This window comes from Pocillopora damicornis, chromosome 11 (assembly GCF_964200805.1).
Source record: "Pocillopora damicornis chromosome 11, jaPocDami1.2, whole genome shotgun sequence".
Taxonomy (NCBI): Eukaryota; Metazoa; Cnidaria; class Anthozoa; order Scleractinia; family Pocilloporidae; genus Pocillopora; species Pocillopora damicornis.
This window is the reverse complement of record NC_142680.1, coordinates 10254979-10265728: the sequence shown is the minus strand read 5'-3', so window position 1 is coordinate 10265728 and position 10750 is coordinate 10254979. Positions and strand designations below refer to the sequence as shown.

General features: G+C 36.1%; 1 long non-coding RNA gene across 4 annotated transcripts in view; it reads right to left on the bottom strand.

Annotated features, from left to right (window-relative positions):
- The window catches only part of LOC149037430 (uncharacterized), a 36978-nt gene that overhangs the window by 22755 nt on the left and 3473 nt on the right, over positions 1–10750 (bottom strand). The window contains exons 3-6 of one of the 4 annotated variants that reach the window (XR_016181393.1): positions 10096–10412; positions 9767–9876; positions 3574–3774; positions 2233–3247 (exon numbers count right to left, since the gene is read on the bottom strand). This is a non-coding gene — a long non-coding RNA (uncharacterized LOC149037430). Of the gene's footprint in view, positions 1–2232; positions 3248–3573; positions 9877–10095; positions 10516–10750 lie in introns of those variants that run through there. The other 3 variants (XR_016181394.1, XR_016181392.1, XR_016181391.1) reach the window with 3 other exon arrangements.

Here is a 10750-nt window from a genome sequence, read left to right as displayed (position 1 = left end):
ATCAGTGACACAAAAAATGAGTTATTGATTGTCAGCCCCCACTATCAATTATAAAAAATCTCAATTGACTCCATTACTTTTGGCGACTCCACTATTCAACCTGTAGGTAGTGTCCACAATCTGGGCTCTTAGTTTGAAGCCAAAATGGCCATGTCTGTCCATATTGCCAAGGTCTGCTGTAAAGCGTTGCATAGGGTACATAGGATTCAGCAAATAAAGAAATTCCTCAACCCTTAGACCACCACAACTCTTACCCATGCATTTGTGACTTCTTCCATGGACTACTGCAATTCTCTTCTTTATGGCATCCCTAATCAGATCATCTTCAGAAAGTACTTAATGCAGCTGCTAGGTTAATTTTTGGGCTATCCAAATTTGACCATATCTCTTTTACCTTGTACCATCTACACTAGCCACCTGTGATTTATCATATCCAGTTAAAACTGTTACTTCTGGTCTTCAAGGCTCTCAACAATTAGGCACCAGAATATATTAAAGACTTTTTTCAGTTCAAGACCAACAAAACTCATTGCCTGCATACCCAAAACCATGGCTTCCTTGCTGATCCCAGAACTAATTGTAAGACATTTGGTGATTGCACCCTTGTCCATTCTTTGGAACAACCTTCCACACGAGATATGTTCAAGTCCAGTTCTGACTATTTTTTTTTAAATTAGTATAAACTGTTTCTTAATCCTATACCATGTATGGGATTGTTTTATGTATTTGATTTGTTTTATTTTTTTAACTTACAATTATTTTATATTTTCATTTTAACTTTAATCTTACAATGTAAAGCACTTAATTAGAGTATTTTTTCGTTTTCTGTGTTATATATAAATCTAATTTATTAGTATGTATATTTGTCTATAAAAATAGATAGTTTTTATCATTTGGCATATGATACTATACATGCATATCAAAAGGAACAAATTCTTAATTACATTGTAACAACCTCTAAAGTGGCAAAATGATACTTTTGGTAGTAAGATTTGTTGTTTTTAGTATAAACCACTGATAAAATCAACAATCAACAACCACTCACCAAATTCCACCCACCAGAGCAACCTATTTTTATCAAAGCATATCTATCACAGAAATGATGGATACCTGTAACCAAGACAAAGGACTCAAACTTATAATAGTCAAGATTTTGTCTGTGCCAGTTTCTTTGATGCCTGTGAATCCAGCAGTGTTGATACAGATCACTTGTTATCCCTGGAAAGTATGGTGTTCCATTCCAGCTAAAAACCAACTATTTGCTAATAATCAAACTTTGCACTCAACATCCAACACCAAACCTTTCAGTTAACTTCCTATTCTAATGCATGATTTTGAATAGAAGTTGACGTGTTTTCCATGTTTCAAGTATAAACATTTCATTGCAAAACTGACATTGACCATGAACCTTTGAGCTTGATCAGCTCCTTTTGAGGACCTTTGTTTTAACTGAAGGTCAGTAACAATTTAAGTATCATGCAATATTTCCCACCTTAAAGATTTCATGAAAAGTGTTTTCAACCTTAGAAGTTCATGCGAGTGTATGGTTGTCATACTATATCTAAACAGCAAGTGCAAATGACATACTAAAAAATCAATTTGAATTTACAGGTGTGTATGTGTTTCTATAACCTCTCCAATGGCACTAGCCTCTTACACAAATCTCACACAATGCAACCACAGTGTAATGTGCTCTAAAAAAAGCCCCAGACAGATGTACTGTGGAACCTATGCAACAGGATCCTGTGCTGGGTGGGCCAAAGGCAAGTTAACAGAAAGAAATCGTGTCCAGATTGCCAACACTACTAGAAGCAGGCTACAAATTGTTGCTTTACCAGTGAGGCCAAAATGCAGGGCTTTTACAACATTCCTTCACCTCCTACAGCATAAGGCATTAGGGTTACTATTGATGCCAAAATATATATGGCTGCTTCAGTCATGGCAACATTCTGTTGCTAAAAATACAAAGCCAAGAATGGTCACCTACCCTCCTCCCACTCCCTCACCTTCCTGTGAGCACTCACTGATCCCTCACCCCCTTGCCTTGCAATGTGAAACCACTTGCCTAACAGCTTGTGGTTCATTTGAGTCTAGCACATTTTATAACATCATAAGAGTGTAGACCATACAAAAATGTGGTTGGTTTGTTACATGGACAAATTCAACTATATGTAAATATGATCATTTAGATTGAATTTAGATCAGTTAGTTATGATGCCAAAAAAATTTGCAAAAGGTGCAGTTACTTAATTTTCCCCTTGTATGCATCGACTACCATTTTAGAGAACTCGACATAGTGTAAGTTGTAGGCCAACAACATGACTAAATCATTTCATGTTTACATGAACTCTCCCATCAATATGCTACTTTATAGTAAGCCTTTTGCTATTTTTCTATTAATACTAAGGTTGATGTTGTGCAGATCTCAAAAAGTCATACAGTTCTTCATCATATAACTGACTAAACATACCACTACCTATAAGATCTACTGAAATCATTATAATAATTTTAAAACTTGATACACTCATGACTCTACTATACTGTAGCAGAAAAAGTCAAGGACTATGGGGCTTGGAAGGCTATAGACCCACCAATAATTTTGCCCTGTTTTTGGCATTGAGAAAATAACTTCTAGCCCTCGTGTTACCAGAAAACACAATTGCCTTTGGTTCACTCAACAACAATGACTAAAATAATGCTAACTATAACGGAACTCTCAAGGTACAGCACTACAAATTTGACATAGTTTTCTTAGGACTGAGAGAAATAAACACATCTATGGTGATTTCAGAAGCTCTAAATTTCAAATCTGATGCTTATTGAGCTTGCTTGTAACACAAGCTAGCTCTACCAATCCAAAATATGTTATGCACTCCCTGAAAGTAAAATTTAATCGTTCAACTTCTGTTTAGAAAAAGAGGGAGAAGACAGGGATATGTGTAATAAAAATGGTCAAGTAGCCTCCCTTGGCTTTGTAAGTAGACTTGTTTTGCAGGTAAGTAGCAGGGACACATACATAGGTTAAGCCAACACTAGCTATGGCAATCACTTTGAGAACTAATTTAAAATTAACATGAATTTGTATACTGACCTGTCCACCTTCTTGTCACCCCAAGCCCCTTACGTTTAACACCTCTGGGGGTCAGCATAGGGAGACAGCTGAAATTTGAGAGTAAACTCACCAGAAAAACTCGGGCCATATGCAGACATTCTCATTTCACTTTTTGGAAGGGCAACCAAGAGGTATCTAAGAAAAAACAAAGATTGTCAACAGACAAAAGAAACAGTCTAAGTAACTGCTTACTGGGTACTCGATGACAATTTGTGGTCAAATATCTGTTTAGATGGCAACAAACATCTTCCATGCAACATGCATCTTGTATGTTATCTCTATAAATGTATGATTACTCGTCATTCTATAAACCTAGATGAATGGATTTTTCATTGCTTCACTCTACTCATGCCTGGCATTAATATGTAGGTACAGGTTGTCTCCAACAATCTGGTATCCTGTGGGGATTAAGTGTTTTTCTTTCTCAATAGACTTTGGTAAGGCTGTCAAAGTATCATCACCTGGTTTAGTTGATTTTGGAACAAGTGTAAATGCATTCTTGATAACCTTGGCCCTTCTTTCCTTCTCCAATAGCTTCATTCCAATACTCTGAACAACATAGGTCTGGTTGTAGAAGTATGCCAGGTTTAACAAGGAGGCATTAGTTTCAGCTTCCCCACTGACACAACTTGCAGTTATCATGATGCGGTCACTCAGTCCATCTGCAATCAAGCAGGAACACAACTGTCCAATTTGGGGTAAATTATAGAGTTATTCTAAGCTCAATACCCATATTCTTGCCATCTCTAAACACTGAAAGTGTCCTTATGTTGTCCAGTGGTGCTCTTCCGTTGTAAGAGAGTCTTATCATAGTCACTTCCTCTTGCATACAAGAGGAAAAAAAAATTTCTGTCTTTAAAAGTCTACTTGCAAGTCTACTCGCCAACACTGTAGCAAATTCCTATTTTTGTGTCTGCAAAGTTTCATAAAGCAACTCAAAGCTTTAAAGAATATGGCTAAAAACAGCATCAGGTGCCCTTTTTTAACATGAAAAAAAAGCACACAGAAACTATGGCCATCCTGGATTTAGCTTGTTTGTTTACAATTAAGGGACTCTCCTTAAACAGCTGTTTATACCGCAGTGGTAAGAGCTTTGCATTTTCTCCTCCCAACACTAAATGACCTAGAGATCCTGGTTGAAATGGTTTTGACATCTCTCAAACAGCTTGATATAAACAAAGCAATTGGATCTGATGGAATTCCAGTGCACCTGCTGAAGGAAACCGTTGACCAATCGCACTGTCCTGACCATGTTATTCAACAAATCTTTGCAGCTCGGCATTTGTATATGCGTGGTTCAAAACCTACCTGGCTGGTTGGAGTCAATTTGGCTGAGTGAATGGAATAAGTTCCATCAGGTCTGATCTAATGTATAGTGTTCCCCTACGTTCCATTCTTGGCTGTATCTTACATCTTTTGTATTGTCTCCTCTTGGAGAAATTATAAGAAGACATAATATGAACTTTCAATCCTATGCAGATGACTTTCAGGTTTATTTTTGGTGCAACTCTGATTTGTCTGTCCGAGAATTGAAGCATGTTCATATGATGTTGCAAGATGGATGTCTTTGAACAAACTTAAACTTAATAATAACAAGACAGAGCTTTTGGTCACTGGATCGCAACATTGTCCAGTCTCTCAGCTCCTCTCTTTCACATCAGTTGATGATTCAGTTATAAATCTCTCTCACTCTACCAGCCACATAGGTCTTATTTTTGACAATAATTTGAACATGGAACATCAAGTGGCTGTCATTTGCAGATTGACATTTTTTCATATTTGTAATATTTCTCATATTAGAGGGTTCTTGTAGCTGAAAGCACCAAAGTGTTAGTGCATGCCTTCTTAATTTATAGATTAGGCAACTGTAACTCTCTTTTATATGGACTTAATTTGTAGTCTTCAGTTAGTTCAGAACTGTGCAGCAAATCTGATCTTATGTGGCTCTAAATATGACTGCAGTACTCCTTTATTGGGAGAACTAACACTAGCTTCCTATGGAGCAGAGGATTGTTTTTAAAATCCTTCATTAACTTTTAAATCTTTAAATGATTTAAGTCCTAGCTATATTTGTAATTTGTTGCAAACTTACAAGCCATCTAGGAGTTTATGACCACCAGCCATGAACTTGTTAGTGACACCTAGATAGAGGTTAAAATTTTATGGTGATTGTGCTTTTTTGTCTGAGCCTCTAAAATTTGGGATAATCTTCCAGAGCATAGAAAATGTTGTATAAATCTTATTACATCTTTTAAGCAACCTTAAAACTTACCTTTCTAGCTGCTATTTTTTTTGCTTCAGTACTTTTTAAATTTATTATTTACTAAGTTACTGCTTTAAACAATTTATTGTAAAGCGCCTTGGAGCCCTAGAATAGGGCACTATAGAAATTTTTGTGTTATTATTATTATCAATAAATTCTGAAAGACATTTAGGTGCTTCCTTGAAAGTAGAATAGAAACTAACACAGGGCGTGAAATTAACTTTTTTTTCTGATAGCCACTTGGCTCCTAAATTCTTCAAAGTGGTAGCCAATTCAAAAAAAGTTGGTCGCCATTTTCAAAGACAAACAAGATCTTTCTTTACACCGTCAGCGTTCTAGATAGGCCCTCCAAAATTAAGTTAGGGAAAAGATCTTTAACGTGCTACAAAGTGGACACTAGGATGGATGATATACAACGTTCAGGCTTATCTAAATCCAAGATGGCGTTTAGTTATCGATCGAGATGCATGTGCTACGTTTTGGAAACAAACTTCAAGAGGAAGTTTGCCGCGGATTTATCTTTGCAAATTTTTTTAATTCTCTATATCTCTTGGTAAGGTTATAATGAAACGTTCTAGTCGCCAATTTGGCGACTAACTTTCAGGATTTGGTCGCCAAAGTGAAACATTTAGTCGCATTGGCGCCTGTATTAGGCGCAATTTCACGCCCTGTAACAACTTCATCATTTACAGAGTTGCCATCTTTTGCATCTTCCCACAAGAGTATTCTGTCTAAATGACACATTTGGCTTGTGATTGACACCTGGAGCTTAACCACACCAGCCAGGAACTCTGTTCATGGGCAAACAGAGTTTTGAAAAACAACAATGACCTTGGGCAGGCATAATCTTCACTCCCCTTCCCATAACAGCAACACAGAGAAGAAGATTCAACAAGAACTTTTCCTGCCAAGTGTCAAAGCAAACAATGACTTTGAAACTGTTCTAAAGAAGTTTGAAAACAGTCCTATGGTGTAAAGCCATGAGAATTTGTGCATGGATCCTGCGGTTCAATCACAATTTTCGTCACCCTTCCAAGATCATAGGACCTCTTACAATTGAAGAAATTCAGCAACAGGAAATGTCCTGGATCAAGCAAGCATAGAGCCAAGGGGAAAAGATGGTCAAGTTTGCCCTTGATGGTGATGGCGATGGTGTTCAAGTCTTCATTCTACAAGTCTGTGGGTCAGGGTCTACTAAGCTGGGATGAGCTCTACAAGGTAGTCCTTGACATCAATGTTTCGTAAACCATTGACCTCTTAATTACATGGAGGATGACCCTCAATTTCCTACACTAACGCCTAACTCATTACTGTTTCTGAATGCTAACAGTTTACCTGAGCTCGAGCCACATCGTCTTGAAGACCATGACTTGAGGAAACTTGCAAAATTCTTGAAAGCTACTAAGGTACCGTCAGGCAATGCACCTTAGAGCTTAAAGAGAGAGGCATCAACTGAAACATAACACCAAACCAAACAGCTTTTCTGAAGGAGATGTTGTTATCATTAAGTCTGATGAGCGAAACCAAAATTTGTGGCCTATGGAGGTAGTAGAAGAATTGTTCACTGGATGAGATGGCATTGTTAAGGCAGTGAAATTAAGAGCAGGCAGAGGATTCATGGAACACCCAATCCAACATCTCTACCCAACTGCAGTGGAGTTCTGGCCCTGATGAGATGCTGCTGTGGAAGCACGTCAGCGAATACAGGACATTGTAAAGCAAGACACTTGAATGTTGTTACCAAAGAAACATTTTCATACTTACTTGTTGTGTTATAGAGTCAGTTCCACTTGCATATGCCTTGTTCCCAAGTCATATGGGGAGAGTGTTGGAAACTGTACAATACATTAGTTATTCTTCAGTTGGTTGACATTTACAAGTGATTTTCTTTATCTATACATTATCAAACAAACATGTATGCAGCATGTGTTTTATTGCCCCGTATATGGCACTGTTCCATGTGCTTACAATGGGACATTGAGAGTATGTTTCCTACAAATAAGCCGAGAGTTGCGAGTGGGAGTTAACCAAAGTGTTATAGTAAAATCATTAAATCAAGTGAGTCAACTGTGAGTTAATAAGGAAGCGTGGTACAGCTTTTTCACATTTTCGACAAGTCTAATTCTCATAGTATGTTCTTATGTTCTAATGAAAATTTCAGTCCCTTGAGAGACTCAATATCTTCAAAGCAAGAGTCAGAGCTGAACCAGCAAATGAAGCAGAATCTACATCCTTTGAACACTTGAAATGGTTTTTAAGTCACTAAAAGGCAAATTATTATCCATGTTCTTATGGTTCTGTACTGTGATCACTGTACAAAACATTGATGTGCACTTTACTACCCTTGAAAGGTTGCAGCAATGTCCTATTGCAATAAAATATGTATCATTGCTAGATCTTCCATCTACATATGAATCATACCCAACACTGGTTGAGGAGTTCACTAATGTAAGAAAAGAGCAAGCCTGGTTTTTTAACACTTTTTAGTGTGAAAGATGTGAAAATTTAAAATGAACACTTTAGATGCTTTGAAATCAACACTTTGAACTCTTTGAAGTGAACTCTGAACACTTTGAACAATTTAAAATTGGCTTCTCAATGTTACAGTTTTCATGTTTGCATAACATTTTCATATTACTAGTATAAGGATTATTGCAAAACAGAATACAGGTTACTGTTGATGGCATTTTCTGAACTTTCACATGCTAAATTTGTTTAAGGAGATTGTCATACAGCAGAGAACACATTAATTATATGTGAAAATGTTTGAACACAATTAAAATTGTAACAATTGAAGAGTGTTACTGTGCTTTTTCCTGGATGAAAAATTGAAAGGAGGTTAATGGCCATAATCACTTTTGTCGTTTATTTCATTTTTTAAAGGAAACCAAACAAGATCAAAAATAAAATATTTGACAAAAAATCATATTGAGCTTTTCCAGATGTTTAACTGATACTATGGGTGACTTCATTTTTTCACTGAGCACTTTCTTTTAGTTGCAGTGAAGATGCATTAAATACTATTTCCAAAAATGTTATGTACAGTTTATTAACAAATTACCAAATCAACAATTTGTAAAATCAAAATTGTTGAATTGTTAGCCATAAATGATAATCAAAGGATAACCAGTATAGATAATTTTCTGGAAACACAAATCAGAAGTAACATTATCTGGGCACATTTGAGATTCATGGGTACTCAAAAAGGTAATTTGGTATCATCACTGATGAACTACTAGTAAAGCCTTTAAATATTGCTTAATCAAAATAGCACTATGAAATGAACATAATTCTTTACAGACAAGTTACAGTCCTATCATTGATCAGGGTGGCGCTTTTAAAGATTATGCCAATTTGCACAAAGTTCAGCCATTGAGTGTTGATTTGACGAATATGGATGCCAACACATTAAACAATTGGCTGAGTACATTTGTCCAGGAGGTTTCAAACAGCAAAAGAGATATGTATTCAGCAAGGACCCCTTATGGAATTATTTGTGGCATTCAAAGGCATTTAGATGAAACTGTAGGAAGCAAAGCAGTAAATCCTCTAGATGCTACCAATAAAAGGTAACATACTCTTTTCAACACAAACTACATTTAGAAATTTATCTTTTTTAATATTCCTATATTTTATTGTAGGCTTGACATCTTCCATCTTTATCTTGATGCAAAGATGAAGAATTGCATGCTGCAAGGTGTGAGTTTACAAACAGTCATAGAAAATAAGGAAGCTGTTACAGAGGAGGATGAACAAAAGTTCTGGAACAGCTAAGAAATTATTAGATATTATTCATTTCTTGAATCCTATTTTGCCGAATTTGTGCAAGGCAGTGGGAGTAAAAAGAAAAAAATGCCCATTGCTTGCCTGTTTTTTTTTTTTTGGTGTTGAAACTCTCTTATAGTGGTGTAAAAGAGAAATTAATTAGAGAGAGAGAGAGGCAGGCACAGGTCTAGTGCATTATTTGCCTAAAAGAAAACAAGTAAGAACAAAGCCGCTCAGACATAATATTCATTAGGTGCAGAAGCTAGCATTTACAAGAAGGAAAAAAGGAAGAAAACTAAAAGGGTAACAGGTTTGAAGGAAAAAGCTCAGAAGGTTGTTCATTTTTTAATGCCTCTACGCTTAAAAATTGTAATGCAAAAATTGTTTACAACAAAAGGAAATAAACTAACAGTGTAGCTGATAGTAATTAAGTGAGCTATTGTTCTTGTGTTTGATTTTTTTTAAAGACATTTGACATTTTTATTGGCAAGAGAACTGATGAATTATTAATAAGTTTATAATAAAAATGTATAACACCTCCTTCCCAAGTTGTTATAAATTTCACTTGTATGTACTTCTAAGCAGAGAGCCAAGAGTTAAGAAAACAATCAAGTAGGTTACAATACCTTCAATATGCTACCCTTGAAATTAAAGCATTAATCATCATCTTCTTGTGCCAGTGGAGCATCAATAGGAATACTTCTCTCGTGTCATGTAAACCAGTTTTTAAGTTCTCCTTGGTCAAAGGATGACAGAGGATTAGCCATAATGTCAGGAAAAGAATCAAACCTTCTATTTGGCTCCCAATTAGTAAAAGATAAGCATTATAAACTTGAAAATCCATCTTAGGGTTCCTGGAAGTTATAATTGACACAAATCCAAACATATTAAAAAACAAAAAGGAACATGTTTCAAAAACTGGCTAAAGAGAAATATAGGCTCTGAAATAACTTACCTCATGATGAGCAATCCCTTCAGAGAGAAACACCAAGTTGATCCTTTGAAGCCAGTTTAACTGGTAGCATCTTCAGAAAATTATAATATCACATGCAAGAACCAAAGGTGCAATCTTTCTCTACTCCTTGTAATCAAACTGGATACTATTTTGAATGTCGTGGGGCACATAGTTCTCATCTCTTCAATAATCTTCAGAAAATCAACAGAGCTTAAGCCAAGGTAAATTGTCTCTCTCTTGGAAGCTATTTTGAACTTCTCTAAAAAACTTCCACAAGTTCGTTTTCAACTTGAGAAATCACTTGATCTGCTGGTTTTCTGGAATGGAAATACTGTTAAAATTAAAACACCTTGAGCCAGAGAACCATCAGCAGTCACCTTCTTGAGGAATTTAAAATTATTAAGCCTCCATTGGCTTGGCCTGCAAAGTAGATGCAGCAATAGTTCTCCTTGTAGAAGTGTCTCACCTATGTCAAGAAATTGTCTACTTGCGTTTTTATATACATTAATCAAGTGACTGCCATTGCCTACAGTTTTACAAAGCCAGCAGCAGCATAAATTTACAGTTTAGTTTGGTTATACATTTTCTTCTGGGTTTCCAATTGTCTCAACATGACCAAGGTAAAACACTCAAGAATTCATGGAAATCACTTAGT